The 16,694-nt window shown below is 45.2% G+C and overlaps 4 non-coding genes across 4 annotated transcripts; all 4 read left to right on the top strand.

Moving 5' to 3' along the window:
• The first annotated feature begins 745 nt into the window (after window positions 1-745).
• On the top strand, window positions 746-818 carry TRNAH-AUG (transfer RNA histidin (anticodon AUG)). The gene has a single exon. It is a non-coding gene; the product is annotated as a tRNA-His (tRNA).
• Window positions 819-6,240: 5,422 nt separating this feature from the next.
• TRNAI-GAU (transfer RNA isoleucine (anticodon GAU)) lies at window positions 6,241-6,313 on the top strand. Its single transcript has one exon. It is a non-coding gene; the product is annotated as a tRNA-Ile (tRNA).
• Window positions 6,314-7,709: 1,396 nt separating this feature from the next.
• TRNAH-AUG (transfer RNA histidin (anticodon AUG)) lies at window positions 7,710-7,782 on the top strand. The gene has a single exon. It is a non-coding gene; the product is annotated as a tRNA-His (tRNA).
• Window positions 7,783-13,204: 5,422 nt separating this feature from the next.
• TRNAI-GAU (transfer RNA isoleucine (anticodon GAU)) lies at window positions 13,205-13,277 on the top strand. The gene has a single exon. It is a non-coding gene; the product is annotated as a tRNA-Ile (tRNA).
• The last annotated feature ends 3,417 nt before the right edge of the window (window positions 13,278-16,694 follow it).

The raw sequence follows: 16,694 nt of genomic DNA, 5'->3' as shown, positions 1-16,694 counted from the left end.
ATAATTTCTGAACTTCCGTGGCTCAATGGTTAGCGCGTTCGGCTGTTAACCAGTGAGTTGGTGGTTCTAGCCCACCCGAAACCGGTGTTGTGAGGTCTCAGATGTGGCGTAAAAAGTCAAGGTTTTTCCACAATACCTGACGACCATTCAATTTTTGGGCTTCCGTGGCGCAATGGTTAGCGCGTTCAGCTGTTATTCAAAAGAGTGGTGGTTTGAGCCCTCCCGGGAGCGGTGCTGTGAGGTCTCAGTTGTAACGTAAAATGTCAGAGTTTTTCCACAATAACTGACGAACATCTAATTTTTGGGCTTCCGTGGAGCAATGGTTAGTGCGTTCAGCAGTTAACCGAAAGGTTGGTGGTTCGAGCCCACCCGGGAGAGGCGTTGTGGGGTCTCAGATGTAGCGTAAAAAGTCAAAACTTTTCCACAATACGGGACAACCATTTAATTCCTGAGCTTCCGTGGCTCAATGGTTAGTGCGTTCAGCAGTTAACCGAAAGGTGGGTGGTTCGAGCCCACCCGGGAGCGGTGTTGTGGGGTCTCAGATGTAGCATAAAAATTCAAAACTTTTCCACAATACGTGATAACCATTTAATTTCTGAGCTTCCGTGGCTTAATTGTTAGCGCGTTCGGCTGTTAACCAATAGGTTGGTGGTTCGAGCCCACCCGGGACCGGTGTTGTGGGATCTCAAATGTAACGTAAAAACCAAAGTTTCTCCACAATACCTGACGAACATTTAATTTTTGGGTTTCCGTAGCGCATTGGTTAGCGCGTTCGGCTATGAACCGAAAGGTTGGTGGTTCGAGCCCATCCGGGAGCGGTGTTGTGAGGTCTCAGATGTGAAGTAAAAAGTCAAAGTTTTACCTCAATACCTGACGAAAATTTAATTTTTGGGCTTCAGTGGCGCAATGGTTATCGCGTTCGGTTGTTAACCAATAGGTTGGTGGTTCGAGCTCATCCGGGAGAGGTGTTGTGACGTCTAAGATGTAACGTAAAATGTCAGAGTTTTTCCACAATACCTGACGACCATTTAATTTTTGGGCGTCCGTGGCGAATGGTTAGCGCGTTCGGCTGTTAATCGAAAGGTTGGTGGTTCGAGCCCATCCGGGAGCGGTGTTGTGAGGTCTCAGATGTAGCGTGAAAAGTCAAACTTTTCCATAATACGTGATAACCATTTATTTTCTGAGCTTCCGTGGCTCAATTGTTAGCGCGTTCGGCTTTTAACCAATAGGTTGTTGGTTCGAGCCCACCCGGGAGCGGTGTTTTGGGATCTCAAATGTAACGTAAATAGCCTAAGTTTTACCTCAATACCTGACGAACATTTCATTTTTGGGCGTCCGTGGCGCAATGGTTAGCGCGTTCGGCTGTTAACCGAGAGGTTGGTGGTTCGAGCCCATCCGGGAGCGGTGTTGTGACGTCTCAGATGTTACGTAAAATGTCAGAGTTTTTCCACAATACCTGACGAACATTTCATTTTTGGGCTTCCGTGGCGCAATAATTAGCGCGTCCAGCTGTTAATAGAAAGGTTGGTGGTTCGAGCCCACCCGGGAGCGGTGTTGTGGGATCTGTAATGTAACGTAAAAACCCAAATTTTCCCACAATACCTGACGACCATTTAATTTTTGGGCGTCCGTGGCGCAATGGTTAGCGCGTTCGGCTGTTAACCGAAAGGTTGGTGGTTCGTGCCCATCCGGGAGCGGTGTTGTGAGGTCTCAGATGTGACGTAAAAAGTCAGAGTTTTTCCACAATACCTGACGAACATTTAATTTTTTGGGTTCCGTGGCGCAATGGTTAGCGCGCTCAACTGTTATTCAAAAGGTTGGTGGTTCGAGCGTACCCGGGAGCGGTGTTGTGATGTCTCAGATGTGACGTAAAAAGTCGAGGGTTTTCCACAATACCTGACGACCATTTAATATTTGGGCTTCCGTGGCGCAAAGGTTAGCGCGTTCGGCTGTTAACCGAAAGGTTGGTGGTTCGAGCGTACCCGGGAGCGGTGTTGTGATGTCTCAGATGTGACGTAAAAAGTCGAGGTTTTTCCACAATACCTGACGACCATTTAATATTTGGGCTTCCGTGGCGCAATGGTTAGCGCGTTCAGCAGTTAACCGAAAGGTTGGTGTTTCGAGCCCAACCAGGAGAGGTGTTGTGGGGTCTCAGATGTAGCGTAAAAAGTCAAAACTTTTTCACAATACGGGACAAACATTTAATTTCTGAACTTCCGTGGCTCAATGGTTAGCGCGTTCGGCTGTTAACCAATAGGTTGGTGGTTCGAGCCCATCTGGGAGCGGTGTTGTGAGGTCTCAGATGTAACGTAAAAAGTCAAACGTTTTCCACAATAACTGACGAACCGAAAGTTTGGTGGTTCGAGCCCATACGGGAGCGTTTTGTGGTATCTCAGGTGTAACGTGAAAAGTCAGAGTTTTTCCACAATACCTGACGAGCATTTAATTTTTGGGCTTCCGTGGCTCAATGGTTAGAGCGTTCGGCTGTTAACCAATAGGTTGGTGGTTCAAGTCCTCCCGGGAGCGGTGTTGTGACGTCTCAGATGTAACGTAAAATGTCAGAGTTTTTCCACAATACCTGACGAGCATTTAATTTTTGGGCGCGTTCAGCTGTTAATCGAAAGGTTGGTGGTTCGAGCCCATCCGGGAGCGGTGTTGTGTGGTCTCAGATGTGAAGTAAAAAGTCAAAGTTTTACCTCAATACCTGACGAAAATTTAATTTTTGGGCTTCAGTGGCGCAATGGTCAGCGCGTTCAGCTGTTAACCAATAGGTTGGTGGTTCGAGCCCACCCGGGAGCGGTGTTTTGGGATCTCAGATGTAACGTAAAATGTCAGAGTTTTTCCACAATACCTGACGAGCATTTAATTTTTGGGCTTCCTTGGCTCAATGGTTAGAGCGTTCAGCTGTTGGTGGTTCGAGCCCATCCGGGAGCGGTGTTGTGTGGTCTCAGATGTGAAGTAAAAAGTCAAAGTTTTACCTCAATACCTGACGACCATTTAATTTCTGGGCGTCCGTGGCGCAATGGTTAGCGCGTTCGGCTGTTAACCGAAAGGTTGGTGGTTCGAGCCCATCCGGGAGCGGTGCTGTGAGGTCTCAGATGTGAAGTAAAAAGTCAAAGTTTTACCTCAATACCTGACGACCATTTAATATTTGGGCTTCCGTTGCGCTATGGTTAGCGCTTTCGGCTGTTAACCGAAAGGTTGGTGGTTCGAGCGTACCCGGGAGCGGTGTTGTGATGTCTCAGATGTGACGAAACAAGTTGGGAAAACCAAAATATTACCTCTCCGAGTCAAGAGAAGGACTACCTACAAACTTATTTACCCAGTTATGGAAATGTTTCCTTTTTTTATGAACAAATACTGAAGTTAAAATTTATGAAATATTAAAGCAGTATACAAAGCATAGCAAATATACTGTAAATCAGACGACATTTTACATCCAATAAGGATATACTTGTACACATTAAAATCATCCGATGGGGGAAAAACGGGAAATGAAGAGATAAAACTTTGGAGGGATATTACCTTTACGTATTTGTAAAGGCCCAATTTGCTACTCCTCAACTGTATACCCTCTATGTTCAAAGCCATATTCACAACAGGGTTGCCATGTAAACACTATCCTCTCCTTTCACCTCAACAATTTTCTTAGTTTGTCAACATGACGATTAAAGTTACATAACACCAAAGCTAATTTGTGGCTACACACACTGAAGGTAAATGCGCACCATAAAAAGCATGAACACACGAAGCTATAATCCGATTACGATCAGACCTTTCACTGATCTGGGCTGCGTTCAGCAGAGCTCACCAAAAAAGACAGCGGATTTTGGAAAACGTTTTCTGGTGAGATCTGTCGTCATAGCTTTTCTCCGGTCATCGGTCTTTTAAAAATGAAGCTAGCGCAATAAAGCGTGCAAGGTACAAAGGCTTAACAAAAATTGTATGATAACATATTTATGGAGATAGATAAGAACGACTTTTATAATTAAACATGGAAACTAACATGTCTCTTAAACTTCTCGCCGCTCTCGCGTGATCAACTTGTTTCACGCCAATTAAATAGCTATAGTCCCATCAGAATCAGCAAGAGCTATTTGTATTAATTCCTCCATGCTTTTTCGCCAAGCTGAGAACTACGCGTTTTACGTCACGTTATCCAAAAACCCGACTATTTTCCTTGAAGACCGCGCTGGCTCACTGAGCACCGTGACGTCAAAATTCAATAACAAAATCCCGTTCTGGATGACACTGCTAACAGCGCCTGACAGCGCTGAGCTCTGCTGAACGCGGCCCAGATTTCCACCATGATTATAAAGTCTAAGCCTAATTATTTAAAAGTGTATTTAACTTTCGGCTCACTCTGAACCGTTAATGTCTCTGTATTACAGAAACGAAAACCAAACCCAAGCGTTTACTTTTTGGTTCACTAGGCCTAATGACAAATAAAAGTTCATTTGCCCAATATAGTTGCGTTCTTCTTGAAATCATTTTAGAAAGAATTATGCTATAAACAGATGTAGTATAGCTTAAGTAATATATAAACATCGATTTCAAATAATAATAATAAAAAATATTCTTGGGATATCAGAATGAAACAGAGCTTTATAGCTACAAAACCACTAAAGGCATCGAAATTACGAAAAATATTTCCATATATTAATAATATATTATGAGAAAACCAAATATTAAGGTTTTGTAGGATTTCTTTCCACAAAACAAAGCGAACTGCTAACGCGGTGCACTAACGGACGGACACACAGAGACTAAAACATAGGCTGCTTTTTAACTCTTTCCGTTTTAATTTTGAGTTGAGAAACTAGATTATCTTAAATATTAAAATAAATATAATTAATATTAAATATTTTCTTCGTTAGTTGTTCGCCTTATAGAGCGTTACATCGCGTTGATAAAGAACAATTAGACATTCTTGAGAGACTTGACTAATTTTGGCGTTTGAAATGAAGCATACGCCGGTTGCATTACCTTACTCAAATAGGTAGTATATAAGGTTGTCGAACTACAGCTAAAAGCAAGAACAACCGCAATTGCGAAAACCTTTGGTGGACAACCCACCCTAGGGAGGCTAGACGTTTCTCGTAACCCTAGCTGATCGCCGCGAATGTCTTAAACCAAACGATGACTATGGAGTTAGAAGCCAATAAGACAGATGGTGTCTATGTGGAATAGACGGAAGACCAGTAGATGGTGGTGTTTAGAAGCCAGTATGTACAGACTGGTGTCCAAGTGGGATGGACGAAGACCAGAAGATGGTGGTGATTAGAAGCCAGTATGTACAGACTGGTGTCCAAGTGGAATGGACGAAGACCCGAAGATGGTGGTGATTAGAAGCCAATGAATACAGACTGGTGTCCATGTGGGATGGACGAAGACCAAAAGATGGTGGTGATTAGAAGCCAGTAAGTACAGACTGGTGTCCGTGTGGGATGGACAAAGACGAGAAGATGGTGGTGTGAGAACTCAAGTAAAGGAGCCATTTCCGTGACTGTGAAAGCAGTTCGGAAATGGCGAACACGTTTGCTCCGATTTGGAAACTGCGAACGCGGTCACGTGGGTGTAACAACAGACAAACACACAGACAGACACACACACACGTCGAAATTAGAACCTCTCCGTGACATACGTCACTCGGAGAGGTAAAAAGTCGAGGCTTTTCCACAATACCTGACGACCATTTAATATTTGGGCTTCCGTGGCGCAATGGTTAGCGCGTTCAGCAGTTAACTGAAAGGTTGGTGTTTCGAGCCAACCCAGGAGAGGTGTTGTGGGGTCTCAGATGTAGCGTAAAAAGTCAAAACTTTTTCACAATACGGGACAAACATTAATTTCTGAACTTCCGTGGCTCAATGGTTAGCGCGTTCGTCTGTTAACCAATAGGTTGGTGGTTCGAGCCCATCTGGGAGCGGTGTTGTGAGGTCTCAGATGTAACGTAAAAAGTCAAACGTTTTCCACAATAACTGACGAACCGAAAGTTTGGTGGTTCGAGCCCATCCGGGAGCGTTTTGTGGTGTCTCAGATGTAACGTGAAAAGTCTGAGTTTTTCCACAATACCTGACGAACATTTAATTTTTGGGCTTCCGTGGCGCAATGGTTAGTGCGCTCAGCTGTTATTCAAAAGGTTGGTGGTTCGAGCCCCTCCGGGAGCGTTTTGTGGGGTCTCAGATATAACGTAAAAAGTCAGAGTTTCTCCACAATACCTGACAACCAATTAATTACTGAGCTTCCGTGGCTCAATGGTTAGCGCGTTCGGCTGATAACCAATAGGTTGGTGGTTCGAGCCCATCCGGGAGCGGTGTTGTGAGGTCTCAGATGTAACGTAAAATGTCATAGTTTTTCCACAGCACCTGACGACCATTTAAATTTTGGGCTTCCGTGGCGCAATGGTTAGCGCGTTCAGCTGTTATTCAAAAGACTGGTGGTTTGAGCCCTTCCGGGAGCGGTGTTGTGAGGTCGCAAATGTGACGTAAAAAGTCAAGGATTTTCCACAATAACTGACGACCTTTTAATATTTGGGCTTCCGTTGCGCAATGGTTAGCGCGTTCGGCTGTTAACCGAAAGGTTGGTGGTTCGAGCCCACCCGGGAGCGTTGTTGTTGGATCTCTAATGTAACGTAAAAAGCCAAAGTTCTTCCACAATACCTGACGACCATTTAATTTTTGGGCGTCCGTGGCGCAATGGTTAGCGCGTTCGGCTGTTAACCGAAAGGTTGGTGGTTCGAGCCCATCCGGGAGCCGTGTTGTGACGTCTCAAATGTTACGTAAAATGTCAGAGTTTTTCCACAATACCTGACGAACATTTAATTTTTGGGCTTCCGTGGCGCAATAATTAGCGCGTCCAGCTATTAATCGAAAGGTTGGTGGTTCGAGCCCACCTGGGAGCGGTGTTGTGGGATCTCAAATGTAACGTAGAAAGCCAAAGTTTTTCCACAATACCTGACTACCATTTAATTTTTGGGCTTCCTTGGCGCAATGGTTAGCGCGTTCGGCTGTTGACCGAAAGGTTGGTGGTTCGAGCCCACCTGGGAGAGGTGCTGTAGGGTCTCAGATGTAACGTAAAAAGTCATAACTTATCCACAATACCTAACAACCATTTAATTTCTGAGCTTCTGGGGCTCACTGGTTAGCGCGTTCGGCTGTTAACCAATAGGTTGGTGGTTCGAGCCCATCCGGGAGAAGTGTTGTGACGTCTCAGATGTAACGTAAAATGTCAGAGTTTTTCCACAATACCTGACGAGCATCTAATTTTTGGGCTTCCGTGGAGCAATGGTTAGTGCGTTCAGCAGTTAACCGAAAGGTTGGTGGTTCGAGCCCACCCGGGAGAGGCGTTGTGGGGTCTCAGATGTAGCGTAAAAAGTCAAAACTTTTCCACAATACGGGACAACCATTTAATTCCTGAGCTTCCGTGGCTCAATGGTTAGTGCGTTCAGCAGTTAACCGAAAGGTGGGTGGTTCGAGCCCACCCGGGAGCGGTGTTGTGGGGTCTCAGATGTAGCATAAAAATTCAAAACTTTTCCACAATACGTGATAACCATTTAATTTCTGAGCTTCCGTGGCTTAATTGTTAGCGCGTTCGGCTGTTAACCAATAGGTTGGTGGTTCGAGCCCACCCGGGACCGGTGTTGTGGGATCTCAAATGTAACGTAAAAACCAAAGTTTCTCCACAATACCTGACGAACATTTAATTTTTGGGTTTCCGTAGCGCATTGGTTAGCGCGTTCGGCTATGAACCGAAAGGTTGGTGGTTCGAGCCCATCCGGGAGCGGTGTTGTGAGGTCTCAGATGTGAAGTAAAAAGTCAAAGTTTTACCTCAATACCTGACGAAAATTTAATTTTTGGGCTTCAGTGGCGCAATGGTTATCGCGTTCGGTTGTTAACCAATAGGTTGGTGGTTCGAGCTCATCCGGGAGAGGTGTTGTGACGTCTAAGATGTAACGTAAAATGTCAGAGTTTTTCCACAATACCTGACGACCATTTAATTTTTGGGCGTCCGTGGCGAATGGTTAGCGCGTTCGGCTGTTAATCGAAAGGTTGGTGGTTCGAGCCCATCCGGGAGCGGTGTTGTGAGGTCTCAGATGTAGCGTGAAAAGTCAAACTTTTCCATAATACGTGATAACCATTTATTTTCTGAGCTTCCGTGGCTCAATTGTTAGCGCGTTCGGCTTTTAACCAATAGGTTGTTGGTTCGAGCCCACCCGGGAGCGGTGTTTTGGGATCTCAAATGTAACGTAAATAGCCTAAGTTTTACCTCAATACCTGACGAACATTTCATTTTTGGGCGTCCGTGGCGCAATGGTTAGCGCGTTCGGCTGTTAACCGAGAGGTTGGTGGTTCGAGCCCATCCGGGAGCGGTGTTGTGACGTCTCAGATGTTACGTAAAATGTCAGAGTTTTTCCACAATACCTGACGAACATTTCATTTTTGGGCTTCCGTGGCGCAATAATTAGCGCGTCCAGCTGTTAATAGAAAGGTTGGTGGTTCGAGCCCACCCGGGAGCGGTGTTGTGGGATCTGTAATGTAACGTAAAAACCCAAATTTTCCCACAATACCTGACGACCATTTAATTTTTGGGCGTCCGTGGCGCAATGGTTAGCGCGTTCGGCTGTTAACCGAAAGGTTGGTGGTTCGTGCCCATCCGGGAGCGGTGTTGTGAGGTCTCAGATGTGACGTAAAAAGTCAGAGTTTTTCCACAATACCTGACGAACATTTAATTTTTTGGGTTCCGTGGCGCAATGGTTAGCGCGCTCAACTGTTATTCAAAAGGTTGGTGGTTCGAGCGTACCCGGGAGCGGTGTTGTGATGTCTCAGATGTGACGTAAAAAGTCGAGGGTTTTCCACAATACCTGACGACCATTTAATATTTGGGCTTCCGTGGCGCAAAGGTTAGCGCGTTCGGCTGTTAACCGAAAGGTTGGTGGTTCGAGCGTACCCGGGAGCGGTGTTGTGATGTCTCAGATGTGACGTAAAAAGTCGAGGTTTTTCCACAATACCTGACGACCATTTAATATTTGGGCTTCCGTGGCGCAATGGTTAGCGCGTTCAGCAGTTAACCGAAAGGTTGGTGTTTCGAGCCCAACCAGGAGAGGTGTTGTGGGGTCTCAGATGTAGCGTAAAAAGTCAAAACTTTTTCACAATACGGGACAAACATTTAATTTCTGAACTTCCGTGGCTCAATGGTTAGCGCGTTCGGCTGTTAACCAATAGGTTGGTGGTTCGAGCCCATCTGGGAGCGGTGTTGTGAGGTCTCAGATGTAACGTAAAAAGTCAAACGTTTTCCACAATAACTGACGAACCGAAAGTTTGGTGGTTCGAGCCCATACGGGAGCGTTTTGTGGTATCTCAGGTGTAACGTGAAAAGTCAGAGTTTTTCCACAATACCTGACGAGCATTTAATTTTTGGGCTTCCGTGGCTCAATGGTTAGAGCGTTCGGCTGTTAACCAATAGGTTGGTGGTTCAAGTCCTCCCGGGAGCGGTGTTGTGACGTCTCAGATGTAACGTAAAATGTCAGAGTTTTTCCACAATACCTGACGAGCATTTAATTTTTGGGCGCGTTCAGCTGTTAATCGAAAGGTTGGTGGTTCGAGCCCATCCGGGAGCGGTGTTGTGTGGTCTCAGATGTGAAGTAAAAAGTCAAAGTTTTACCTCAATACCTGACGAAAATTTAATTTTTGGGCTTCAGTGGCGCAATGGTCAGCGCGTTCAGCTGTTAACCAATAGGTTGGTGGTTCGAGCCCACCCGGGAGCGGTGTTTTGGGATCTCAGATGTAACGTAAAATGTCAGAGTTTTTCCACAATACCTGACGAGCATTTAATTTTTGGGCTTCCTTGGCTCAATGGTTAGAGCGTTCAGCTGTTGGTGGTTCGAGCCCATCCGGGAGCGGTGTTGTGTGGTCTCAGATGTGAAGTAAAAAGTCAAAGTTTTACCTCAATACCTGACGACCATTTAATTTCTGGGCGTCCGTGGCGCAATGGTTAGCGCGTTCGGCTGTTAACCGAAAGGTTGGTGGTTCGAGCCCATCCGGGAGCGGTGCTGTGAGGTCTCAGATGTGAAGTAAAAAGTCAAAGTTTTACCTCAATACCTGACGACCATTTAATATTTGGGCTTCCGTTGCGCTATGGTTAGCGCTTTCGGCTGTTAACCGAAAGGTTGGTGGTTCGAGCGTACCCGGGAGCGGTGTTGTGATGTCTCAGATGTGACGAAACAAGTTGGGAAAACCAAAATATTACCTCTCCGAGTCAAGAGAAGGACTACCTACAAACTTATTTACCCAGTTATGGAAATGTTTCCTTTTTTTATGAACAAATACTGAAGTTAAAATTTATGAAATATTAAAGCAGTATACAAAGCATAGCAAATATACTGTAAATCAGACGACATTTTACATCCAATAAGGATATACTTGTACACATTAAAATCATCCGATGGGGGAAAAACGGGAAATGAAGAGATAAAACTTTGGAGGGATATTACCTTTACGTATTTGTAAAGGCCCAATTTGCTACTCCTCAACTGTATACCCTCTATGTTCAAAGCCATATTCACAACAGGGTTGCCATGTAAACACTATCCTCTCCTTTCACCTCAACAATTTTCTTAGTTTGTCAACATGACGATTAAAGTTACATAACACCAAAGCTAATTTGTGGCTACACACACTGAAGGTAAATGCGCACCATAAAAAGCATGAACACACGAAGCTATAATCCGATTACGATCAGACCTTTCACTGATCTGGGCTGCGTTCAGCAGAGCTCACCAAAAAAGACAGCGGATTTTGGAAAACGTTTTCTGGTGAGATCTGTCGTCATAGCTTTTCTCCGGTCATCGGTCTTTTAAAAATGAAGCTAGCGCAATAAAGCGTGCAAGGTACAAAGGCTTAACAAAAATTGTATGATAACATATTTATGGAGATAGATAAGAACGACTTTTATAATTAAACATAGAAACTAACATGTCTCTTAAACTTCTCGCCGCTCTCGCGTGATCAACTTGTTTCACGCCAATTAAATAGCTATAGTCCCATCAGAATCAGCAAGAGCTATTTGTATTAATTCCTCCATGCTTTTTCGCCAAGCTGAGAACTACGCGTTTTACGTCACGTTATCCAAAAACCCGACTATTTTCCTTGAAGACCGCGCTGGCTCACTGAGCACCGTGACGTCAAAATTCAATAACAAAATCCCGTTCTGGATGACACTGCTAACAGCGCCTGACAGCGCTGAGCTCTGCTGAACGCGGCCCAGATTTCCACCATGATTATAAAGTCTAAGCCTAATTATTTAAAAGTGTATTTAACTTTCGGCTCACTCTGAACCGTTAATGTCTCTGTATTACAGAAACGAAAACCAAACCCAAGCGTTTACTTTTTGGTTCACTAGGCCTAATGACAAATAAAAGTTCATTTGCCCAATATAGTTGCGTTCTTCTTGAAATCATTTTAGAAAGAATTATGCTATAAACAGATGTAGTATAGCTTAAGTAATATATAAACATCGATTTCAAATAATAATAATAAAAAATATTCTTGGGATATCAGAATGAAACAGAGCTTTATAGCTACAAAACCACTAAAGGCATCGAAATTACGAAAAATATTTCCATATATTAATAATATATTATGAGAAAACCAAATATTAAGGTTTTGTAGGATTTCTTTCCACAAAACAAAGCGAACTGCTAACGCGGTGCACTAACGGACGGACACACAGAGACTAAAACATAGGCTGCTTTTTAACTCTTTCCGTTTTAATTTTGAGTTGAGAAACTAGATTATCTTAAATATTAAAATAAATATAATTAATATTAAATATTTTCTTCGTTAGTTGTTCGCCTTATAGAGCGTTACATCGCGTTGATAAAGAACAATTAGACATTCTTGAGAGACTTGACTAATTTTGGCGTTTGAAATGAAGCATACGCCGGTTGCATTACCTTACTCAAATAGGTAGTATATAAGGTTGTCGAACTACAGCTAAAAGCAAGAACAACCGCAATTGCGAAAACCTTTGGTGGACAACCCACCCTAGGGAGGCTAGACGTTTCTCGTAACCCTAGCTGATCGCCGCGAATGTCTTAAACCAAACGATGACTATGGAGTTAGAAGCCAATAAGACAGATGGTGTCTATGTGGAATAGACGGAAGACCAGTAGATGGTGGTGTTTAGAAGCCAGTATGTACAGACTGGTGTCCAAGTGGGATGGACGAAGACCAGAAGATGGTGGTGATTAGAAGCCAGTATGTACAGACTGGTGTCCAAGTGGAATGGACGAAGACCCGAAGATGGTGGTGATTAGAAGCCAATGAATACAGACTGGTGTCCATGTGGGATGGACGAAGACCAAAAGATGGTGGTGATTAGAAGCCAGTAAGTACAGACTGGTGTCCGTGTGGGATGGACAAAGACGAGAAGATGGTGGTGTGAGAACTCAAGTAAAGGAGCCATTTCCGTGACTGTGAAAGCAGTTCGGAAATGGCGAACACGTTTGCTCCGATTTGGAAACTGCGAACGCGGTCACGTGGGTGTAACAACAGACAAACACACAGACAGACACACACACACGTCGAAATTAGAACCTCTCCGTGACATACGTCACTCGGAGAGGTAAAAAGTCGAGGCTTTTCCACAATACCTGACGACCATTTAATATTTGGGCTTCCGTGGCGCAATGGTTAGCGCGTTCAGCAGTTAACTGAAAGGTTGGTGTTTCGAGCCAACCCAGGAGAGGTGTTGTGGGGTCTCAGATGTAGCGTAAAAAGTCAAAACTTTTTCACAATACGGGACAAACATTAATTTCTGAACTTCCGTGGCTCAATGGTTAGCGCGTTCGTCTGTTAACCAATAGGTTGGTGGTTCGAGCCCATCTGGGAGCGGTGTTGTGAGGTCTCAGATGTAACGTAAAAAGTCAAACGTTTTCCACAATAACTGACGAACCGAAAGTTTGGTGGTTCGAGCCCATCCGGGAGCGTTTTGTGGTGTCTCAGATGTAACGTGAAAAGTCTGAGTTTTTCCACAATACCTGACGAACATTTAATTTTTGGGCTTCCGTGGCGCAATGGTTAGTGCGCTCAGCTGTTATTCAAAAGGTTGGTGGTTCGAGCCCCTCCGGGAGCGTTTTGTGGGGTCTCAGATATAACGTAAAAAGTCAGAGTTTCTCCACAATACCTGACAACCAATTAATTACTGAGCTTCCGTGGCTCAATGGTTAGCGCGTTCGGCTGATAACCAATAGGTTGGTGGTTCGAGCCCATCCGGGAGCGGTGTTGTGAGGTCTCAGATGTAACGTAAAATGTCATAGTTTTTCCACAGCACCTGACGACCATTTAAATTTTGGGCTTCCGTGGCGCAATGGTTAGCGCGTTCAGCTGTTATTCAAAAGACTGGTGGTTTGAGCCCTTCCGGGAGCGGTGTTGTGAGGTCGCAAATGTGACGTAAAAAGTCAAGGATTTTCCACAATAACTGACGACCTTTTAATATTTGGGCTTCCGTTGCGCAATGGTTAGCGCGTTCGGCTGTTAACCGAAAGGTTGGTGGTTCGAGCCCACCCGGGAGCGTTGTTGTTGGATCTCTAATGTAACGTAAAAAGCCAAAGTTCTTCCACAATACCTGACGACCATTTAATTTTTGGGCGTCCGTGGCGCAATGGTTAGCGCGTTCGGCTGTTAACCGAAAGGTTGGTGGTTCGAGCCCATCCGGGAGCCGTGTTGTGACGTCTCAAATGTTACGTAAAATGTCAGAGTTTTTCCACAATACCTGACGAACATTTAATTTTTGGGCTTCCGTGGCGCAATAATTAGCGCGTCCAGCTATTAATCGAAAGGTTGGTGGTTCGAGCCCACCTGGGAGCGGTGTTGTGGGATCTCAAATGTAACGTAGAAAGCCAAAGTTTTTCCACAATACCTGACTACCATTTAATTTTTGGGCTTCCTTGGCGCAATGGTTAGCGCGTTCGGCTGTTGACCGAAAGGTTGGTGGTTCGAGCCCACCTGGGAGAGGTGCTGTAGGGTCTCAGATGTAACGTAAAAAGTCATAACTTATCCACAATACCTAACAACCATTTAATTTCTGAGCTTCTGGGGCTCACTGGTTAGCGCGTTCGGCTGTTAACCAATAGGTTGGTGGTTCGAGCCCATCCGGGAGAAGTGTTGTGACGTCTCAGATGTAACGTAAAATGTCAGAGTTTTTCCACAATACCTGACGAGCATTTAATTTTTGGGCTTCCGTGGCTCAATGGTTAGAGCGTTCGGCTGTTAACCAATAGGTTGGTGGTTCGAGCCCTCCCGGGAGCGGTGTTGTGACGTCTCAGATGTAACGTAAAATGTCAGAGTTTTTCCACAATACCTGACGAGCATTTAATTTTTGGGCTTCAGTGGCGCAATGGTTAGCGCGTTCAGCTGTTAATCGAAAGGTTGGTGGTTCGAGCCCATCCGGGAGCGGTGTTGTGTGGTCTCAGATGTGAAGTAAAAAGTCAAAGTTTTACCTCAATACCTGACGAAAATTTAATTTTTGGGCTTCAGTGGCGCAATGGTCAGCGCGTTCAGCTGTTAACCAATAGGTTGGTGGTTTGAGCCCACCCGGGAGCGGTGTTTTGGGATCTCAAATGTAACGTAAATAGCCAAAGTTTTTCCACAATACCTGACGACCATTCAATTTTTGGGCGTCCGTGGCGCAATGGTTAGCGCGTTCGGCTGTTAACCGAAAGGTTGGTGGTTCGAGCCCATCCGGGAGCGGTGCTGTGAGGTCTCAGATGTGAAGTAAAAAGTCAAAGTTTTACCTCAATACCTGACGACCATTTAATATTTGGGCTTCCGTTGCGCTATGGTTAGCGCGTTCGGCTGTTAACCGAAAGGTTGGTGGTTCGAGCCCACCCGGGAGCGGTGTTTTGGGATCTCTAATGTAACGTAAAAACCCAAATTTTCCCACAATACCTGACGACCATTTAATTTTTGGGCGTCCGTGGCGCAATGGTTAGCGCGTTCGGCTGTTAACCGAAAGGTTGGTGGTTCGAGCCCATCCGGGAGCGGTGTTGTGTGGTCTCAGATGTGAAGTAAAAAGTCAAAGTTTTACCTCAATACCTGACGAAAATTTAATTTTTGGGCTTCAGTGGCGCAATGGTCAGCGCGTTCAGCTGTTAACCGAAAGGTTGGTGGTTCGAGCCCACCCGGGAGCGGTGTTTTTGGATCTCAAATGTAACGTAAATAGCCAAAGTTTTTCCACAATACCTGACGACCATTTAATTTTTGGGCGTCCGTGGCGAATGGTTAGCGCTTTCGGCTGTTAACCGAAAGGTTGGTGGTTCGAGCCCATCCGGGAGCGGTGTTGTGAGGTCTCAGATGTGAAGTAAAAAGTCAAAGTTTTACCTCAATACCTGACGAAAATTTAATTTTTGGGCTTCAGTGGCGCAATGGTTAGCGCGTTCAGCTGTTAACCAATAGGTTGGTGGTTCGAGCCCATCCGGGAGAGGTGTTGTGACGTCTCAGATGTAACGTAAAATGTCAGAGTTTTTCCACAATACCTGACGAACATTTAATTTTTGGGCTTCCGTGGCTCAATGGTTAGAGCGTTCGGCTGTTAACCAATAGGTTGGTGGTTCGGGCCCTCCCGGGAGCGGTGTTGTGACGTCTCAGATGTAACGTAAAATGTCAGAGTTTTTCCACAATACCTGACGAACATTTAATTTTTGGGCTTCCGTGGCGCAATAATTAGCGCGTCCAGCTATTAATCGAAAGGTTGGTGGTTCGAGCCCACCTGGGAGCGGTGTTGTGGGATCTCAAATGTAACGTAGAAAGCCAAAGTTTTTCCACAATACCTGACTACCATTTAATTTTTGGGCTTCCTTGGCGCAATGGTTAGCGCGTTCGGCTGTTGACCGAAAGGTTGGTGGTTCGAGCCCACCTGGGAGAGGTGCTGTAGGGTCTCAGATGTAACGTAAAAAGTCATAACTTATCCACAATACCTAACAACCATTTAATTTCTGAGCTTCTGGGGCTCACTGGTTAGCGCGTTCGGCTGTTAACCAATAGGTTGGTGGTTCGAGCCCATCCGGGAGAAGTGTTGTGACGTCTCAGATGTAACGTAAAATGTCAGAGTTTTTCCACAATACCTGACGAGCATTTAATTTTTGGGCTTCCGTGGCTCAATGGTTAGAGCGTTCGGCTGTTAACCAATAGGTTGGTGGTTCGAGCCCTCCCGGGAGCGGTGTTGTGACGTCTCAGATGTAACGTAAAATGTCAGAGTTTTTCCACAATACCTGACGAGCATTTAATTTTTGGGCTTCAGTGGCGCAATGGTTAGCGCGTTCAGCTGTTAATCGAAAGGTTGGTGGTTCGAGCCCATCCGGGAGCGGTGTTGTGTGGTCTCAGATGTGAAGTAAAAAGTCAAAGTTTTACCTCAATACCTGACGAAAATTTAATTTTTGGGCTTCAGTGGCGCAATGGTCAGCGCGTTCAGCTGTTAACCAATAGGTTGGTGGTTTGAGCCCACCCGGGAGCGGTGTTTTGGGATCTCAAATGTAACGTAAATAGCCAAAGTTTTTCCACAATACCTGACGACCATTCAATTTTTGGGCGTCCGTGGCGCAATGGTTAGCGCGTTCGGCTGTTAACCGAAAGGTTGGTGGTTCGAGCCCATCCGGGAGCGGTGCTGTGAGGTCTCAGATGTGAAGTAAAAAGTCAAAG

The sequence above is a fragment of the Phalangium opilio genome, unplaced genomic scaffold (genome assembly GCF_054372755.1).
Source record: "Phalangium opilio isolate 3A_F unplaced genomic scaffold, DU_Popi_V2 ptg001675l_1, whole genome shotgun sequence".
Lineage (NCBI taxonomy): Eukaryota > Metazoa > Arthropoda > Arachnida > Opiliones > Phalangiidae > Phalangium > Phalangium opilio.
Note: the sequence above shows the minus strand (reverse complement) of the source record. Positions and strands in the feature narration are given on the sequence as shown.